The sequence below is a fragment of the Myotis daubentonii genome, chromosome 2 (assembly GCF_963259705.1).
Source record: "Myotis daubentonii chromosome 2, mMyoDau2.1, whole genome shotgun sequence".
In the NCBI taxonomy this organism is placed as follows: domain Eukaryota; kingdom Metazoa; phylum Chordata; class Mammalia; order Chiroptera; family Vespertilionidae; genus Myotis; species Myotis daubentonii.
In genome coordinates this window covers 206,371,648-206,389,613 of record NC_081841.1, presented here as the reverse complement: position 1 = coordinate 206,389,613, position 17,966 = coordinate 206,371,648, and the positions used below count along the sequence as shown (strand labels likewise).

The following is a 17,966-nucleotide window of genomic DNA, read 5'->3' as shown; positions in this document are numbered from 1 at the left end:
AAAATACTTGAAAACATTTGCTGTGAAAAAATCTTTTCAGAGGTCTTTTTTTTTTTTTTTTTTGCCCCAAAATACATCTGTTTAACCTGTTCCTTAGGGACAAATTTCTACCTGGATTGAAATGAAAAACCATAGGCATCACTAACATATTATCTATTAAAAGGGACATGTTATCTATCACTGAAGGCTACTTTATGGTCATTTTTTAAAGATGGGGCCAGTTGTCTTGTTCTCTTTAGTACATCACGATATCCCCAATGATCATGCAAAACAGAGTAATTTGGGGGAGAGGAAAAGAACTGGTAGTAAAATCGAAGACAGGAGGAAGCAGGGTGGTCAGGATTACTAGGTTTGGCGTAGGCTTTAGATGAGGTCACCAGAGCAGCTACCTGCCCCTTATATGAATATGCCTGTATGTGCTGCAAAATTGGATAGATTGGAGAGATTGTGTTTTGAAGGAAGACTTTCAGTATCTAGGCTGTGAAGAAGCGTGCATTCCTTGAGAGCAGGGCCTAGGACTTCTCCATCTTTGATTCCCACGGTATGTGGTTCCAAAAGTGCCTTGACCATAGTCAGGTTTAGTGTTAATAAGTGAATGGCAGCTTTAAATTTCCTTTTTAAAAATTATACTTACAAGTTTTCTCTTCTGCATCATGAACCTGTATTTCAATTTCCCTGCCCCCAGAAAGCTTCCAAAGCCCATAAACTGGTTAATCTGGGGCAGGGGCTGGCAGACTCCCTCCCATAGGCCAAATCTGGTCCCCCGACTGTTTTTCTATGGCCTGCAAACTAAGTATGGCTTTTACATTTTTAAATGGCTGAAAAAGTTAAGAGAGAATAATATCGGTATCCTTTACGTACTGAAAGTCCACATTATGCCTCTTGGCTTTTATAGGAGACCTACATTAGTACCTGTTTTCACTAGCTGAGTGAAAACCAAAGATTTTTGCTTTTATGAAAACTGTTACCATATTAAAGCAGGTCTTTGGTAAAAGCAAAGTGGCATAATGCGAGTTTTTGGGAAGTGGGTATACTCTTCGCTTTATGCCATTTCAGTTTATGATGGGTGTCACAGGAAGCTGTACTTTAGCATGAAATATATGAGATTAAATTTCAGTTTTTATAAATAAAGTATTGGAACACAGCTACCATGCTCATTTGTTTGCATGCTGTCTGGTTGCTTTGTGCCACAATAGCAGAGTTGAGTAGTTGCAACAGAGACCATCTGGCCAGCAGGGCAGAAAATATCACTGCCTCACCCTTTGCAGAAAAGGTTGGCCTATTCCTCCCTCTTTGACCTAGAGCAGCGGTTCTCAACCTGTGGGTCGCGACCCCTTTGGCGATCGAACGACACTTTCACAGGGCTCGCCTAAGACCATCCTGCATATCAGATATTTATATTACAATTCATAACAGCGACATTACAGTTATGAAGTAACAACGAAAATAATTTTATGGTTGGGTCACAACATGAGGAACTGTATTTAAAGGGCCAGAAGGTTGAGAACCACTGACCTAGAGCAATATAAGGTTCCGTCAGTAAATAAGAAATCAACTGTAGTAAGGATGCTAAGGTGCAGTAAGAATTTCTTCTAATGTGGAATCCTGCAGGATTATCTCCATTTTACAGATGGAAAAATCGAGGTTCAGAGAGGTTAGCTTGCCAGAGTTGAAGTAGTGGGAGTTTCAAACTTGGGCAGTCTGAGTTGAGCCTTGCACTTTTACCCTTCACTGTGCCACCTCCCCTGATAGACCAGCTCATTTGATATTCTGTGAACAGATATGTTGTCCTATATAGTCTGGACATCTTCCTGCTGCATTTTAAACTAGGCACTTTCATCGTCTGATTGTACTAAATGTATATCAGGAAATAATTTGATGTTCATTCTTTGAATGGAACAAACATACAGATACTGTTAACTTCAAAAGTAACAAGCTTACAAGGCTTGTTGGAGACAGGGGTCAGTGGGAAAGGAAAAGGATTTATGTTCTAAAATTTTCCCAGCGTGCTGAAAGTGAGGACTATAATGAGTCTGTAATGAGACAGAGGTCAAAGGACTTCAGCTTGGCTGATGAGGGGCTGAAGGGTAGAGGTAATTGTTTTTATGAATCATGCAGCAAGACGAGTAAGAAAGAGGCTGATGAGTCTGAGGCGTTAGCTAGATCTGTTTTTGAATATTCTCAAGGAAAATTTATTTAGGGTGACTATTGATAAGTCATTGTGGGTACAGTATGATCAATGACCAGTTTATAATACTAATTCTCTTTCCCCTGAATTGAACAAGAGAACAAAATAGGAGAGAATGTATGATTTTCTGTATAGTTGGTGTTGGCCGATGAGTTGGAGATTGAGCCTTCCCCTTCATTTGCCTGCTGGCCCTGCTCCTTCAAACATAAACCTGCCTTCCTTTTGGATTTATTGTCAGTGGGACAGTGATTATCACAGGGAATGAAACCTGGGAATTACTTGTGGTTTACCCGCCCCTTTTAGCACAATGACCTTTATTTTTCATTCACGGTATCCTTGCAACAGGCTGCTTCCATCCTAGCTACCCAGGCTATTGCTAAAATGGAACTGACTCGTCTATCTCTCTTGCTGTCTCTTCCTATATGACTGTTATTTTTTTAAAAAAGATTCCTAAAATGTTGCATATTGATCTCAGAAACCTTCACATTTCTCATAAGATAACACACAGCTCTCCTTTGGCATTTAAGACCTTCCGCAGTCTGGTTTCTATGTTCCTTCCAAGTTTCATAGCAGCCATCTGCTCTGGACTCATCACTATTCCTGTCACCGTCATACCTGCATCACACCTACCCCGTCCTACTTCTGTCCCCAGCAAATTAGCCCATCAATCTTGTTGTCTTGGTCCTGGTTTTCTAGAGACCTACTTGGATTCCAGTCTTCTCCTTCCCAGACTATCCTGATCTTTGGCAATAACTTCATTTGTTCATTACATTTTATACATACACACACACACACACACACACACACACACACACACACACACACACACACACTCTGAGTGGCCAGATTATTATGACCACCTGACATTTGTAGGCAAATTAGCTATAATTTTGCGCTGAAGTTGCTAAAGGGCCAGACCATTATAAATAGGGAAGCAGGTTGTTTACCACAACAGTAGAAGTGATTTTTTTCTGAAGATATGGGTAAACAACGCGATTTAACAGCCTTTGAACGTGGTATGTATATGTGTGTGTGTGTGTATGCACTGAGTGGCCAGATTATTATGACCACCCCATCATTACTTTGTTGGGCCACCTTTTGCCTTCAATACTGTGGTGATTCTTCTTGGCATTGACTCCACGAGATGTTGAAAGGTGATGTGAGGAATCTGACACCATGCCTGATGAATAGCACTGTCCAGTTCTGTGAGTTCTGATGGTTATGGAACCAGCTTCCTGGTGGCTCTTTTAACTTCGTTCCACAAATGCTCGATTGGATTGAGATCTGGTGATTGTGGGGGCTACCTAAGCAAGGTAAAGTCTCCCTCATGTTCTTGAAACCACTCCTGCACAGTACGAGCACCGTGGCATGGCACATTGTCTTGTTGGAAGAAGCCATCTCCATTGGCATATGCCATCAACATGATAGGATGAACTTGATCAGCAACGATACTTAGGTATGTTGTGATATTCAGATGTTGTTCCAAACAATTAAAGGGCCCAAATCATGCCAGGAAAACATGCTTCAAACCATAACACTGCCCCCACCAGCTTGAAGCGTTGCACTCATGCATGTAGGGTGCATGCTTTCATGCTGTTTCTGCCAAATTCTCACTCTGCTATCTGCATGATGCAACTGGAAACGTGATTCATCGGACCACATGACTTTTTCCCAATGCTCGACTGTCCAATCCTTGTGTTCCTGTGCGAATTGGAGACGTTTTATCTTGGTAACTGCAGATAGCAAAGGTGTTTGAACAGGCCTTCGGCTTCCATATCCCATACGATGCAGTGTACAGCTAATTGGCCTACAAACGTCAGGTGGTCATAATAATCTGGCCACTCAGTGTGTGCGTGTGTATATATCTCATGTTCAAAGGCTGTTAAATCGCGTTGTTTACCCATATCTTCAGAAAAAAATCACTTCTGTCGTGGTAAACAACCTGCTTCCCTATTTATAATGGTCTGGCCCTCTAGCAACTTCAGCATGAAATTATAGCTAATTTGCCTACAAATGTCAGGTGGTCATAATAATCTGGCCACTCAGTGTATATATTTCAGAGAGGAAGGGAGAGGGGGAGAGAGAGAGAAACATTGGTTGGCTGCCTCCTGCACACCCCCCACTGAGGATGGAGCCTGCAACTCGGGTATGTGCCCTGACGGGGAATTGAACTGTGACCTCCTGGTTCACAGGTCGATGCTCAATCACGGAGCCACACTGGCTGGGCTGTTCATTACATTTTCTGTTATACTCATTGGCCCCTTAATTTGTATTACACAGATTTGTATTGATCTCAGTGTCTTTTCTGTTTCTCCAATGAGATTGTAAATTCCTCAAGTGCGGGTTTTTACATGTTGTATCCCTAGAACCTAACACATAAGGGATGCTTGGTTAAAAATGATTAGTGGTGATAAAATATATTCCAGGAGGTCAGCACCTTTTCCTGAAATTGCAGAGGGTACAGAGCTTAGGTCTTGAGTGCTCTCTGATAAAGAAGGAATTGCTGCCAGGGTAGAATTAGAGATATGAGCTGTCCCTTCCCTGTATTATGGTTCATAAATGCATTTTTAGAGACTCCAACTCAATAACAGAAATGCTTAATCCTGTCCATGCTTGGCTTTCCCTCTAGGGGCCAGAAAAAGCAAACAAATGTTAAGCTCTCCTTCCTAGTTGTTCAGTCTATGTACTGCTGATAAAAAAGTATTCGCTCCTAGTATCTTTGGCCTTGAAAAGGGTCATTGCTTAAGTTTCCTCTTTCTAAAGCAGCGATTTTTAAACTTTTTGTTTTTCACAAGCACTCCCTGTGCAAATCACTTTTAAAAAATAGTTTTAAAAAGATATTCTGTTCCTTTGCACATTAAATGCTGTTCTTAAATATTGGCAAAAGATATAATTTCCAGCATAGAATAAATATTGACATTTTTAAAAAGTGTTCATCGCTCTTTCAAATATAGCCAATGGAGTCTTAATACCATCAACCATATAGAAAATACATAAAGATGTCTAAAATTTTACATCTTTTCTTTTTCTCTTTGATCTTATGTTTTCATTGCAATTTTTCCACAAGATTTTATTCTAGTATGATAAAACATAATACCTAGCTAGGACCCAAAAATCGAATTGTGAAAATACAGGGTCATATTACTGCCATAATAATATTTTTAAAAAATATTTTTATTGATTTCAGAGAGGAAGGGAGAGGGGAGAGATAGAAGCATCAATGATGAGATTGAATCATTGATCGACTGCCTCTTGAAAACACTATACTGGGGATTGAGCCCACAACCCAGACATGTGCCTTTGACTGAAATTGAACCTGGGAACCTTCAGTCTGTAGGCCAACACTTTATCCACTGAGCCAAACCAGCTAGGGCTAATAATAATTTTTTAAAAGTATGTTTTAGCCTATACTATCACAGAAAGGACAAAAGTAAAGGTAGTAAAACTTTTTAAAAAAAATATATTTTATTGATTTTTTACAGAGAGGAAGGGCGAAAGAGAGTTAGAAACATCGATGAGAGAGAAACATCGATCAGCTGCCTCCTGCACACTCCCTACTGGGGATGTGCCCGCAACCAAGGTACATGCCCTTGACCGGAATTGAACCTGGGACCCTTATCCACTGAGCCAAACCGGTTAGGGCAAAACTTTTTTTTAAGGTACCAAAACTTATTGTACAAACTGACGGTTCACTAAATTGAGAAAGTCCCCACTGATCACAAGGCCATCACTTTCTAACCACCACCACTAATACCACATGCCTTCTCCAGAGAAACTTAAAGTGTTGGGAATGGGGACCTGGGTTGGAGGATGGGGGCCAGTTCCACTAGACCAGATTTTCATATTTGTGGAGTTTGTTGCCATAGGATTTACTATATATTTTTATACCCGAAGGTCATATTGATTACTGTCACTTTTTTGCAATTAAAATGACAAAATATTTTTTAAAGGAAGAGGATATGGGGGGGATAAATGGTGATGGACTTGACTTGGGGTGGTGAACATACAATACAGTGTACAGATGATATGTTGTAGAATTGTGCACCTGAAACCTGTATAATTTTGTTAACCAGTGTTGCCCCAATACATTCAAAAAAAAGGGGGAAAAAGTCCTCTTTTAATGAGATTAATTTTTCTGATTAGTTTATGTGCCCTTGGATGATTATGGCATTGCTAGAATGAAAGAGGGTTCAGTGTCAATGTTATTTATGTCTTTTATTTCTATCAATGTAGATGCTGAAAAAATAGCTCCTAAATAAAGAGGTGGGAATGGAAGTAGCTTTATCAAAATAGTTTTATTCAGTTCTTTAAATTCAATACTAAAAGTCACATTGTCTTTAGTCAGCTTTCAGTTGACATGGTTGGCTTATTGTTTATTTTTGTTGAAAACAGAGAATTAGAAGCTGCCTGACTTTTAGAAGACTTTGTTATTTAGAATTGTTCATTCTCAAATTTGGGCATTTAAACCCAATAGGCTTTACCAAGACTATCAAATGATTATTAATTGTACCTGTTAGTTTTTCACTTAGAAAAACTACTTGATCCAGTAAATTAATCCAGTTGGAAAATCCAACCTACTACCTTCAAAACACCTTTTCAGATATATTTGGGTAGGATTAATGTTCTAAATATATTTTTATCATAGATATTTCATTAAATATATAATTCATCAAAACCAGATTTAATCCGCCGTCTCAAATAACCAACCATCTCAAATAACCAACTTAGACTTCCTTTCTGTCAGAAAAAGTCTGACTTGAGAATTCAAATGCTGTTAATGAATTTAAAATAATATTATAAAAATCATTAAGACTATCACAGAACACTCCTTGTAAAAGATTACTCAAAGCAATAAAAAAATCACAGAGAATACATATTTTTTAAAAAAATAAAATAATTCAATATGTTATTTTTATAATTTAACTGGTGTGGCAACTAAAATTGTAATTTACTTTCTGTTGATAGGTGATATTAATAAGTTCATGAGACTAATTAAGTGGAGATTTATTGTATTTAGAATAAATATGTTATGATGACATCATGAAAAGTATTGTCCGTAGGTTTTATTTAGTGCATCATGAAAATTCTGGCAGTCCTGAAAAATATTCCAAGTCATGTTTAAAATTATCAGCATCACTAAACTATTCTTGTTTTGACTGTCCAAAAGTACTTTTCAGTCAGTGAGTGCTGTAAAGATGAATATTTTAAATACAGGGGAAATTACTTATGAGAAAAGCTATTTGTAGCATTTTATATTTCTTTGCTGCTTTGCTGGTGGGGCTTCCATCAAGAGTGATATATTCCTTCCCTGGCAGGAATCTGGAGATGGGAGTGGCCCACTTGTTAAATAACAATCTTTACTTCCACTGTCCCCCACGTTACCACATATCCCACTTTTGAAATCCTAACAATTCTCAAATACCCCATTTCTAAATCTCTCTTAATAGAAATATAGACCAGGGAAGGCTAGGAAGCCCCAAGGAAGCAACTTGAGCCCCGTGTAAACTTGTGTGCCTCTGGTTTGTAGAAGGGGAGAAATATTGGCGATGTGGTGTTCTGTTGTTTTTCACATTGCTTAGTTTGAGGGGAGGGTATGTGTAAAAGGTGAGGATGTTACGTTGCTTAAGGGCCCCCTGGAAGGTTTTGAGGTTCCGTTGATAGGGCTAGATATACCCCATATGAAGACCTCTGGTCCAGAGTGTTGAAAATTTCTGTATGTTTGTAAAATGTTTCCATCAGTGATTTGTGTTTTTTTTTTTAGTTCACATTTGATAAAAGCTTTTATTCAGGACTTCCTTCATGGGCACTGGGAAAACTGGGTTAATCTTTTGTAGGGGGAGTGTAAAACAAACCAAACCTGCATTAATGTCAGAAAGCTTATCTGTCAACAAGCCAACACCAAGCCTCTTGAGTTCCCTTTATCTGATAATGTCAAGAAACCTGGGTTAGCATTCTTCCCACCTCAGTCTAGTGCTTATTCAGTCCCGAGCTGTGTTGAAACTGCCCACATGCTAGGTATATATAATGTTAGGAAACAGTTCCCAGTGCAGACAGCTGAAACCCAATCGCTTGCTCTGCTGAGTGTCCCAGTGATTACACGGCTCTTCTGCAAGCTTGTGCCGAATGTATAAAGAACGCAGTGACCACGGCTTCTTGTTCATTCTGTGTGTCTAGGGAGAAGAATGTGGGAACTTCAAACAATAACTTAATGATGGTTCAGGAAATTCAGGAAAGACAGGTAAAATATAATAAATAGGCCTTAAGTCATAAAACTTGCTTTAAGTCCTACATTCCTCATACAGGCAACTTCCTTCTATTCTGCCAGTTAGTGTGTGGGGAGGAGAGAAGGAAGGGAGCTTTTGAAAATTAGATGTAATAAAGTACCAATGTAACAATTTAAACCATTCTCATAGGTAATTTTTCCCCCCTCAACTATACAGATTAATGGGACGCAATAAGAATCTTACGTTGTTTTAGACACCACAGTTCTTTATTCTGGAGAAAGGTTATTAATCCACTCAAAGATCACTCTACTACAACATTTTTTATGGCCTTTTACAAACCAGAGTGAAGTCATTTATTCCAAGGCTCTATTTGACTGTCAGGTTTGGGGAGAAAATTTACTACTTCTGTTCAAGGTAGAAGGAATAGAATAAGGCGAGCATTAGGGATTTCTCAGGGCCGAGGGGAATCTCTGTAGAAAGAAGAGGAGGAACTTGGGGACTGTGTAACCAGAAGGCCTCATCCAGTGCATGTTCCCCCAAGCTTATGTCCTCGGTCCTCACCTTGATTTCTTGTCTTCTCTGACACATAGGATACTCTCACCTCCTTGCTAATGGTTCCTAAAATCTATTGCCCAGACCTCTATTTTGAGTTCCAGAACTGCTTTTCTACCAGCTTACTGGATATGCCATGAGTGTGTCCAGCATTTAGAGTTGATACATTAAGAAACAAAGACGCGGCTATCCCCGTCCTTCTCCCTCCTCCCAACCTGTACTTCTGTCACCTGCTCATCGCTCACATTCAAAATCTGGGGCAAAGGTGCCAGTTAGCTGTTCTTTATGCTTATGGGGATGCTTCACTTTCCCACTGCAGGCTGCTGTGGCTTTCTGCCCTTGGAGGAAGCCTCGATGTATTGCCCTTTGCATCCGGAATGAAAAGTTTGCTCATGAAGCTGGAGGAAAACCTTATGCTTTCAGAAGGTGACACCTGAGCCTGCTTGAATCAGCCTGTCCCCCTGTTTCTTCCAAAGGTAGGGTCATGTATCTGCTTGGTACAGGTTATCTCTGCAAGGCTCTGGACTAGTGCAGCCTCTGGAGAGAGAGGCCTGACCCTGCCCCCTTGCAGTCTATGTTTCATGTCTTTTGTCGGTATAGGTGGGGTTGATTCTACTCTGAGGTCCAAGTTCATCTCTAGGTTTCTAGCCTTTGAACCATGTTTCAGTGAGGAGAGGCTGCATAATTATGGTTTATTTAGAATTTAGTTTTCGACTTCCCCACTTGTCATTGATGCAAACCATTTCTGATATCCTGTAGAACTCTCGTGTCTCCTAGAACCCCTCCTTCAAGACCAGAGAAGAAGGTTTTCTTGTGTGGGCTGTCAGATATGTAGCTGGCATGTTGAGAAATTTGTATACTGTGCCCTCCCCTAACGGTCCAATTTCAGGCCCAGCTTGTGTGGTTCTTTTGAGACTCAGTTATGACTATTCTGAGAGCTGTGGCTGGCTCCATTACCTCTCTTGATAAGTATTCTCAGACCCTACTGTGTAGGGCCACTTCTAAATCAGCACACTGGACTTCCTTGAAGTTCAGGAATATCTTGTGGAAAATGGGGCCAGCCAAGAGAAATCTTTTCCTCAGCCATGGCAAGTGGATGAGATGCAGATAGGCCTAGGCTTACATTCTGTTGGAAACTTTCATAGCTACGTCTAGGAAATCATTCTGTACTTGATAACCAATAAGAGAAGGTTAGGCACTCATTTTTTTTTTTTTTTAGTTCAGATCAATATAATTATATTGATTATATTCAGCCACCAAATACTATTTTATTCTAATTGAGAAAATGAGGCAGACACTCAGCTATGAGGCATACACAGGGAATGATACAGCTATATAAAGTAACTAGTTAACTAAGCAACTGACTGTAAGTTTAAGAAAGAACTCAAGTGCAGCCTGGTGTTTAAGAGAACAAGGTTTTGGGCCACATCTGGGTTTTGATCTTGGTTCTGACACTTACTGGTGGTGTGGCTTAGGTTGGTTACTTAACCTTTCTGACTCCCAGTTTTTCCCATGAAGCATTCTTTGTAGGCTTGTTGTGGGAATTAAATGAGGTAATATCTGAATCATGCCTAGTGAAGTATGGCTGATTTAGCTAGAGTATCATAGAGTAAAACATAAGTAAAACATCTTCCAGATTCATCAGGGTGTCGTAGTAGCATGGCATACTGGATGCAGGGCTCCCTAAATTTTCCATGATTAAGGGTGCTCCCAGAACCTGGAATAGTATTGAGATTGTTGGCAAAAGCATAACGGCTTTGACTATGGGACTAAGGGGATGTGAGGGACAGAAGGGCTGCCAGGGGCCAAATTAGCAGGCATGTCCTACATCAGTTCAGTAGGACAGTTCACGCCAACCCTCATGTAGGTTTAGGTACCGAAGTGCCAACTCCCCATCATCAAGTGGAGGGGTTGGAGAAGTAAAACGAATACAATCCACTATGTGGTCAAGGTACACAGAGGGTATTATAGGGGCAGAGGGTATTATTAGGGGACTGAGGAGTCAGAGGAAGCTTTCTCTCAGTGGAGACACAAGTTCAGTCTTAAAGAACAAGCCAGTAGACATTACAAGGGGTGATAGTTTAGGTATCAGCCTGTGTGAGAAATAAAAACGTGGGAACATAAAACACAACTTGATTCTCTACGATTGCATTTTCCCAGCAGAGTTCTATTTTTCCTCATTCTGCAGCCCTAGGTTCTAACCTGTTCTTGACTCACACTGGCCCACACTGCTGTATCATCTGCTTGGCTAACACTCAGCCAGATTTCACCTGGTAAGCACAGTTCTTGAAATCTTGTCTAAAAGTGCTGAACATGAAGCCTTTAAGAACAGTGATGTTAGATCCAGCTCTAGCCGGCTTCTCAGATTTCCACTGGACTGGTTCTTCTGCAAGTGCTCGGTGGGGTAGGGAGTTCCCCATCCCACTTACCTATATTTGCACTGAAATGAATTGTGCATTCCAGCCCTATAGTAATAGCCTCTACAAATAGACAGCTTAAAAGGCAGTCTCTCATGAGTCCTTAGGAGAAAGATTAATGGGTACCTAAGACTTGGGTTTCATTGGCTCTCAAATCTCATTTATCATCAGAATCTCTGGAGGAATTTTTAGTGCAGAGTCCCAGCTCCTACTGCTATAGATTCTAAGGTGGAACCTGGGTCTGTATATAAAAATAAAAACAAAAATCTCCCACTAGGGACTCTAATCATCAGCCAGATCTGGAAACCCTGGATGAGAAGACGGCCACTGTGCCATCTGTCCACAGACCATCGCTGGGGGAATCTGACCCACCAGGTTCTTTTTCCCATGAATCTTTACTGAAAGCCACTAGTCATCCTGGGCAGAGGTGAAGAGCGTACCCTCTGAGTGACAGCAGCGTTTCTCCCTGCGGACAGAGGCAGTGAAAACCAGTTAGCGAGAGAGACAAAGAGAGCACACATGGGAAGCGTCGGAGATGAAACACGCGGAGGTGTCCTGGCAGCTCTCCAGGCCTCAGTTCCTTCCTGAGGCCTGGCCACACTCCTGTCGTCGCTTCCATGAGATGCTCCTTTATCCTTATAATAAATTCCTCTCTGTGGCTGCAGCCGCCACAAGTTGGCTTCTGTTACCTGCAATTAAAGAGCCCAACGACTACGCGTCTCACTAAAATAGCTTCTCTAAAGAACAATCGAGGCATACACTTTCCACTCAGGCTGGGGTGAAGTATCACCTTTCTTCCCACACAGGCCTGGAAATGGGCTCGGGGGAGGAAAAAACAAAACACTCTTACTATCGGGTAGTTTATTCAGCGGTTCGCTCGGTTCAAGGAGTGCCCCTTTCTGCAAAAAGAGAAAGACACTCGATTGGTGGGAAGAAAGGAGAATGGGGACAGCTGTGAGAAATCTTGCTGTGATGGGCCAGCAGGACCCAGACGGGCCTCTCTCAGGGAAGAGGAACCACAGCCGACTTCGACTTCGTGGTACAGACGATTCTGAGGCCCAGCCAACCTGCCACACTGGCCCTCGTCTAACCCTTCTGCCTCCCCTCCTGAGGCTGGCCAGGGTCTCTGAACTGGGCCGAGACTTTGGACTCATTGGGGTGAAACAGTCAACACTGCCCACGAAACGAATAGAGAGCACAGCCACTCTCCAATGGGAACAAAGGCAGCGGCTCTTTCCCAGAGGGAGCGTCCTCGCCCCGCCTGGACACCCTAGGGATCCTCCCCCACCTGGCACTTCAATACCTTCTGCTTTCCAACAGGAAACACGTTCAAGCCTCCAGCCGCCACCACACACCTCGAAGCCAAACGGACATTCACCAGCCAGGGGACTGGGCACTTAGAGCAACGTCCTTCGGTGGGTCCGTGTTACTCCACGAATAAGCCTGAGGCCACGGAGGCCACTTGGGCCAAGCAGCCCTGGGTCCTGTGGCCGCAGAGTGGCCCTGAACCTGGCCAGCCGATGCCTGCCACCAGAAGAGAGATCAGAAATGGGCGACAGGAGTGCCGAGGCAGAAAGAGCCACTCCAAACTGTAAAACTGGGTCCGTGATGTCATTATGCCCCGTACTAGTGATCTTCAGATGGCCTCCCAGAGCCCCTCGGGGTTCTGCAGAGCACCCTGGGAAGGAGAGTGGGGTCTGAGTGTTGCCCCGCCACGGGCTCCCGACAGAGCAGCTCCACCTTTATCTGTTTATGCACTGGCTCCTTGCCATTTTGTTGGCAGGATGGATTCATAACTCATCATGCTAACAGCTCCCAGTGAGCGTGCATGCAGGCACACGCACCAAGCGCTGGGCTCGGTGTCTCAGACGCCCCGGCTTGATTCCTTCAAACAGCTCCATGGGGCAAATTCTGTTTCTATCCCCAGGGTCCAGCTGAGGAAACAAAAATCAAGTATCCTGTGAAGATGACAAAGCTAGTCTGTGGGAGAGCCAGGGGTTGAATGCGGCTCTCTCCGCCCCTGGAGCCCTGGCTGATGTCCTCCGGGAGGGACCAAGGGAAAACCCTCCGACCGAGGAAAAGGAAAAGCCAGCCATGCACTGGAGCAATGGTTCCCAACCTTGCCTGCACACCGACTCACCGGGAGGCGGTAAAGATTGCGGACACCAGGCTCTTGCCTCGCGAGACACTGACATAATGGATCTTGGAAGCAGCCTGGGCACAGGGATTAGTTTTTTAAAGACCGAGAACCCCTGCCTTAGAGAAACAGTGACAGGAATTCAATAATTAAAATTACATGTCAACACTGACTGGAGGGTGTCAAAGGCAGGAATTTCCCTCGCGGCAAAGTGCTTAGCTGATGGAATAAGAAGTGTCCTGTGAGAAAGAGCAAGAAACACAGCCAAAGCCTGCCTCTGGCTCTGCCGCCCGGTGGAGAGACTCTCTCCTCCTTCCTCACGGCTCTGCTAGGCACTTGAGTGCATGTGGCGGTCACTTATTTGGTGCGGCTGACATGGCAAACTAACACAGTGGTTCTCAACCTTGGCTGCACATTGGAATCACCTGGGAATCTTTTTCAAATCCTGATTTCTGGGCCTCATTCCTGGAAATTCTGTTTCTTTGTTATGGGGCGAGGCCACAACATTAGTAACAAAGAAACAGAATTTCCGGAGGATGAGGCCCAGAAATCAGGATTTTAAAAAGATTCCCAGGTGAGTCTAATGTGCAGCCAAGGTTGATAACCACTGAACTAACATAAAGAGAGACAGGGAAGGACATGGGGAAACTGGGAGTTGGGGCCTACTGTCTGCAGTTCTGTCTTTTATATACTCAGTCTTGGACTGGGATAGGGTGAGGCGAGGGAGGCCCCGGGTACAAAATTTAAGGGGACTCAAATAAAACCCCTCTGTCATCAAGATAAATAATGTTTTAGTGCCATATTAAAAAAAATCAATGCAAAAAACATCCACAATGAACAGAATGTCAATAATTTAAACAGTCAGGATCCGACAGGACTGAGGCCAGGTAAGAGGGTGGGGTGAGTGGTGCAGATGTGGGGAGGATCTCCCGTCTTTGTTTAAAATAAATATGTTTACATTAACTTTGATTTTTTCAAAATATTATATTAAATCATTCTTTATATTTTTCTTTTAAAATATTTTTATTGATTTCAGAGAGGAAAGGAGAGGGCTAGAGAGATACAAACATCAATGATGAGAGAGAACCATTGATTGGCTGCCTCCTGCACACCCCTCAGTGGGGATCTAGATCACAACCCGGGCATGTGCTCTGACCAGGAATTGAACCATGACCTTCTGGTTCATAGATTGACACTCAAACACTGAGCCACACTGGCTGGGCAAGCATTGTTTTTCTTAAATTGTGTGCCCCACTGTGAGTTCCAGTAAACATTCCCACACGGGGAATAAACGTGGGCTTATTCAGATCCTCCTGAATTGAGAGAGTGGGATATCACAAAAGCATCAGAACACTGGCCTCCCAGAGGACGGGAGGGATTGCCTGCATCAAAGTGAACACTTGCACAAACAGATAGCCTCGTAGTTCAGGGCCGGCAGGTTAGGGGAGAGGGAGAGTGGACAGCCGTGCAGGAGAGGTACGCTGAGCACAGGTTGTCAGCTCACGTCACTGAGAGCAGCCTGAAGTTCCCATCTCTGTGGAAGCGTTAGGCTGGGCTGAGCTTGGATCTGAGCACACAGCTCCTGTTACATAGGATTCAGACTGTTACCTTGGTAAGTTAACCTGTTTCACCTTCACTTCCCCTATCTGTAAAATAGAGCTAATAATATATCCCTATAGGGATGGTTTAAGGATAGATGAGGATATATATATATACGCACACACACACACTAGAGGCCTGATGCACAAAATTTATGCAAGGGCTTTGGCCCTGGCCCCGCCTGCCGCCTCTGCCGTGGCCCCTGCTCTCTGCAGCTTTGTCTGGAAGGAAGGACGTCTGGAAGGATGTCCAGTCTAATTAGCATATTACGCTTTTATTATTATAGATATATGTATATATATGCATATATATGTATCTGTATATATATTTTCCCCCCAAATATATACACATCTTAACAGCTGATAGCTTAATTTTGAAAATGAAATGTATTTCAATAAATACTATCTTTATAATTATTCAAAGTGTGTATACATTTTTGGAGGACATCCTATATATATCACTTTGCAAACTTTCTTGTAGATTCTAAGTGCTAAAAACATGGCATTTGTTGTTATATGACTATTTCATTTTCTAAGTTTATTCTAGAAGCTCTACTTTCTTATCTCAGTCCACTTTCAGAACATTTCACCACTCACTGATACCTCCCCAGCGGGTAGGCCAAATCGGCCAGTTTTTTGGTTTATTAATACATCTGGAAAGTTGTCACTAAAATGGGTCAGGATTAGAGAAGAAATGGAGAAGCTGAGATTCTAGTCGCAGGTTTCAGACTTGCTGGCTGGTGTTAGGTACATCCCTTCACATCTCTGGGCTGCTTTATTTCTTCCTTATGAAATGCGGATAGTAGTATCTGTCCTGTTGTTCTCCTGTTGTGGGGATCAAAGAGATATGGTGCAAAAGTGACTCAAGTGGAAATAAACTTCGTAAGGGTGTACTTCTTTAAGTGAGCTCAGTTCACCTGGGTCTGATACTGGACTCCAATAAGCCTTGGAAGTCGATCCTTTATTTGGGACTTTAAAACGATAGCAGAAAGGATGAACTGAGAGTAACAAAACTTGGACTATAGAATGAACTACATATTATTTGCTAAATTCTTAATTTAAGTAGAGAGAATAACATGAATTCTCGTAGTAACTACACTACTTTCCCACAGGGCATTGGGGTTACTTCTAAGACCGACTGCCTCTTCATCCTGCCTGCAGCTGCTTCTTTCGTTGTTCTGAGTTTGTATATTTTGGTCTTCTTGAGTATCCCAGGTAATTACGCATTCTCCACAGGGATGTGTTTGAATAATCACGTCTTTTTCACACACGGCTTCCTGAGAATGTTGAGTCTTTTCTACTGTAATTGCTTACAATTCAAGCTTGAAATGCAGTCATTTTCCAGCCATCATTAGGGAGTGAGCACGGTGTAACGATGGAGAGCATGGCTCTGAGGCCATGTGGTGCTGCCAAGTAAGTGGCCTTCTGTTAAATGGGGCGCAATAGCCCTGATCTCAGAGGGTGGTAGTGAGAATGGAAGAATTAATGTTTATAAAGTTACTTAATATAGTGCCTAGCAAGTAGTAACCACTCAATAAATGCAAACTATTATTGTATTGCTCCTATTTAAGTTCGCTATTACGCCGACCTGTGCAATTCCGACATAGAGGTTTGTTCTATGGGGAATTTCTGTGAATACCAACTACTGCTCCCTATTAAACTTCCTGGCAATGTCTTTATCTCTCTATTTCTTGCTTTTTTCCTCTCGTCACAGAGGCAATGAGAATGGTTGCATAGACCAGTTCTAGGAAGTCATTCCATCTTGGTTCGTAATATTAAACATACGCCCACTGGTTGTAGCTCCTGACGATTCTATCACGTGGTAGTCCTCTGTCGTTATGTATGGTCTGTAATAGCACCTTGTAAATTATGAAGGGTAAAGTTCTAGTAAAATAGTTGACATTTGATTGGTATCATTAACAATCAGTTATTTGTGTAGTTTATGGAAGCTAACTCATTTTTGTAAAAGTGCAATTAGTATCCAATTCTAAAAACAGCTCTCAGTTGCCCTGGCTGGGTAGCTCAGTTGGTTATAGTATTTTTCCCATACATCAAGGTTATGGGTTTAATCCCCAGTCAGGGTACATAAAAATAAGAATCAATGAATGAATGCATAAATAAGTGAAACAATAAATCTCTCTCTCTCTCTCTCTCTCTCTCTCTCTCTCTCTCTCTCTCTCTCTTTCTCTCTCTCTAAATCAATACATAAAAAATTAAAAATAAAACAGTTCTATGTGGTAGAGAGATGGAGGCTGTAAAATCCTGCTACCAGAACAGGGACATTTTGGGCTAGCTGATGACAGGATGGTCAAGTTAGAAGTGTGACATCATAATTGATATGATTTGCACAAGTACATATTTAAGGATTATGATTATTCATTGAAACAGAATATTAAAACAAAAATCTAATAAAGGGTTGTGATATAAAATAGTTCATTAATATTCCTGTGCTAATTTATTTAAAAATGATTTTTTTAATTTAAAAGGAATATATGGTAATACCAATTTGAGATAGATAAATACATATGTATGTATTTTTAAAAGTCACTTATTATACCATTACCCAAAGATGGTTAGCATCCAATTTTTGTTTTGAGTTGGAAACAAGCATATTCCATTTGAGAAATGACATACCGTTTTATCATATACTCTCTGGTCATCATAGCAGCTCTGAGGTGGGAAGTCTATGTTCTCAATGGAAACAGCCTCTGCAAGCCTGGCACTTTGTCAAGTTCATAGAGTTGGTAAGTGGAAGAACCAGAATTTGCACTGGAGTCTTTAACTTCAAAGTGAGCATTCTCATCAAACACAGGAAAGTAGATATTGTGTGTTTCTTTTATTTGAAATTCT

The 17,966-nt window shown here is 41.9% G+C and overlaps 1 long non-coding RNA gene across 1 annotated transcript; it reads left to right on the top strand.

The window, feature by feature from the left end:
* The first annotated feature begins 9,246 nt into the window (after positions 1–9,246).
* LOC132226459 (uncharacterized) lies at positions 9,247–13,820 on the top strand. Its single transcript, XR_009451060.1, has 3 exons — positions 9,247–9,440; positions 12,702–12,982; positions 13,165–13,820. It is a non-coding gene; the product is annotated as an uncharacterized LOC132226459 (long non-coding RNA).
* The last annotated feature ends 4,146 nt before the right edge of the window (positions 13,821–17,966 follow it).